The sequence below is a fragment of the Rhagoletis pomonella genome, unplaced genomic scaffold (genome assembly GCF_013731165.1).
Source record: "Rhagoletis pomonella isolate Grant_MI unplaced genomic scaffold, Rhpom_1.0 Rhpom_scaffold_00006, whole genome shotgun sequence".
Taxonomy (NCBI): Eukaryota; Metazoa; Arthropoda; class Insecta; order Diptera; family Tephritidae; genus Rhagoletis; species Rhagoletis pomonella.
The window spans coordinates 71,902,126-71,905,657 of record NW_023458560.1 but is presented as its reverse complement, the minus strand read 5'-3'; the positions used below and the strand labels follow the sequence as shown (position 1 = coordinate 71,905,657).

The following is a 3,532-nucleotide window of genomic DNA, read 5'->3' as shown; positions in this document are numbered from 1 at the left end:
GCGTCTCTATAATAACTAGATGGGCTGAGATACAGGTACATGATCACTGAAGTCAAACGACATGAAATGACTTATGCCAATTTCAAGAATACATTTGTCCGGAACTTGACAATTGAAGTGTTTAAAAGTATGTATATTAAATTGGATGTACATATACATATGTATGTATGTATGCTAGGGATGTTAGTTTTTCGCTTTATACGATCCCGGGATTTTCGGGATGTTGTTATCACAATCTCGGGATTACTCCCGGGATTTAGATATTCATTACATTTCAACAACTTAAATCGAAAAAATTGCTTCTACGTTGTATGAGAAGTTCTCCTACCATAGAATAAATGGGTTTGAAACCTACTTTTTTATTTAAAGTGGCGTTTTTATATTTTTTCTCTGACGTCGGGATTTATTTTAAAGGTCTATGTAATTACAAAGATATGATTAATTCCAAAATTTTTTTTTAAAAATTCAATGCAATGTAGAATAAAAATATGGGTACTAAATGCAAGAGGAAATTTCTTTAGAAGTTAATAAGATTAAAATTGTTTGGGTTCACAAGGACGAATAGGTATTTTTTTGAGCTGATGAAGTTAGAAGGACGAAATTCGAGGATGTTATCGAGTTTTTATAAGTCATTAACATATAATTTTTTCAAAAACATATATTGCGAAATTTCAGGGATTAAATTTTAAAAGGACATTTTCAATACTTACCAGTCCTTATACACCAACAAATTTAATCTGCTTAAATTTCACAAGATTTTCTCTTTAATTTGACACCCATACTTCTTCTCTAAGCACATTTCACTGAATTTTTTAAATCATTTTTGAATTACTGGCGTCAGAGTGAAAAAACTAAAAACGCAATTTTGCTATATTTGGCCCATTGTTTCACGAATAAATTGACTTTTTTGTGTAAAATTTACTATCGCGCGGTATTATATGTATGGATCATGAGCTAGACATTTATAAAAAAAATATTTATTATTAAAAAAACAAGTAAGAAAGTCTAAGTTCGGGCGGAGCCGAACATTAAATACCCGGCGCAAGTATTAAATATATGTTTTCCACCTTTCCGAAAGCTACCGCTACATGATAAGCCGGGGTGTATACATTTTAAGTAAATTAGCGTCCTTAAATTTCGAAATATTGAAATTTCAAGCATATCTGAAATTTACCGTTATATGAAAAGCGGCCTAAATTTTAGTCCGATTTCAACAATTTTCAACGGTTTGCTTTTATGTGGCAAGCACAATAACCATACCGAGCTTGGTACAAATTGCTAGAACGGTTAGCGAGATACATATATGTGATCACAAGTGGGCGGTGCTACGCCCATTTTCCAAAATTTTGTCATAAACGTATTTCTTGGTAAAGAATTGTTGCAATCATCAATTTTGAATAAATTAGCTTCAATATTTACTGATTTATCGAAGATTTTGTATTTCTCGAAATTACCGTTATATGGGATGTGGGCGTGGTTATTGTCCGATTTTAGAAATTTTCGGCCAATTGGTATGCTGTACCAGGACCAACAACTGTGCCAAGTTTGGAAGAAATTGGTGTAGCGGTTACCAAGATATACGCATGTAACCATAAGTGGGCGTGGCTACGCCCATTTGCCAAAATTTTGTAATATTCTTATTTTTCGTCTAAAACTCATTGCAAATATCAATTTTGAGTGAATTATCTTCAGTAGTTACTAAAATATCGCAGTTTTCGTTTTTCTGAAAATTACCGTTATATGGGAGGTAGGCGTGGTTATTGTCCGATTTTTTAAATTTTCGGCCATTTGGTATGCTGTGCGAAGGCCAATAACTGTGCCAAGTTTGGAAGAAATTGGTGCAGCGGTTACCAAGATATATACATGTAACCATAAGTGGGCGTGGCTACGCCCATTTTCCAAAAATTTATAATATTCATGTTTTCCGTCTGAAACTCATTGTAAGTATCAATTTTGAGTGAATTATCTTCAGTAGTTACTAAAATATCGCAGTTTTCGTATTTCTTAAAATTACCGTTATATGGGAGGTAGGCGTGGTTATTATCCGATTTCGCCCATTTTCAATACCATCCGTCCCACGCCCAAAAGAAGTTCACGTACCAAGTTTCGTTAAGATATCTCAATTTTTACTCGAGTTATCGTGTGCACAGACGGACGGACGGACGGACGGACGGACGGACGGACGGACGGACGGACGGACAGACAGTCACCGCTTAATCGATTTCTCTTTTCATTCTGATCATTTATGTATACATTTGTCTATATCTATCTCGATTCGTTTTGCCTGTTACAAACAACCGTTATGTGAACAAAGTTATAATACCCTTGTGCACAAGTGCGCTCGGGTATAAAAAGAAGAAATATAGCCAATATACAATTCTTGGCAAATAATCCCGGGATTTTCGAGACCTAAAAAAGGCCGCGATCCCAGGGTTAACATTCCTAATGTATGCACGTATATGAACCTAAAGGGTATACAGTTCACAGACTAAAGATATGAATGGATATTTTTACGAACCTATCTGCATTTCAAATTCAGCTGTTACAAGAGTGAAAAATTCAATTTGTATTTTTGCAAGTTTTGGCAGCTGATTCTGAATTTACGGAGGGAACAGGGATAGCTGAAACAGGAAAACAATAATTTGAAATGGAACTATAACTAAACTTCTAGATTGAGACTACTTAGCTGCTAACGGTATTCAGGGATTTATGAATTTTTTTACTCAGGTAGCTCTGGAATTTTCCTTATTCAGGTCGAACTCGCATACAGCCGATACTGAACCATTAGAAATTTCTTAGCTAAATAAAAGAATTCTTATGCATTTGGTATCAAATGAAAGTTACGGGTTCAGGCGCTTTATAAAAGTACATATTCGGTATTGCTAAACGATTATATATTTATAAAAAATTAACGTCTGTTTCCGCCCGGGATCGAACCGGGGGCCTTCCGCGTGTTAGGCGGATGTGATAACCACTACACCACGGAAACAATTGGGAGGACGGTGGCAAAGAAGGCAAAGGTAAAATGAAAGCAAAAGTGCAGAGTAATTGAAACTATAAAAACAAATTAAAAAGACAAATATTTATGTATACAAAAACATTGAAAAGGTGTAAAAATAATTACTAAATAGAGCCAGCTACTGAACATAGATCAAATGATATGGGTTGCAAAGAGTAGATATGAGTGAATTTACCTACATATTTACATACATCCATATACATATGTATGTATTTGTGTGTTTTACTGCTTGACACTTTTAATTTCGTTGGGTGTTTCGCAGTCAGCACCTCCACTCGCTCGCCCCTTAGCAGCCGGCAAGTAGTTTTAAGCTGATTAAAAATGCGGTCTCTGTTATAAATAAACTTGTCAAGTGGTCAGGCGGGTGTTTCATGCCGTCGATTGGCCTACGTTAAGTTTGCGTGAGTGTGGTTGTGTTTAGTCAATTTAAATGAATGGCATATCAGCGGCATCGAACGCCTTTTTCTTCTTTTTTATTGGCGCTGTAACCGCCTAAGCGATTTGGGCCGAGTC

At 35.5% G+C, this 3,532-nt stretch overlaps 1 non-coding gene across 1 annotated transcript; it reads right to left on the bottom strand.

Annotated features, from left to right (window-relative positions):
* Positions 1-2,916: 2,916 nt before the first annotated feature.
* Positions 2,917-2,989, bottom strand: Trnav-aac. Its single transcript has one exon. It is a non-coding gene; the product is annotated as a tRNA-Val (tRNA).
* Positions 2,990-3,532: the final 543 nt, after the last annotated feature.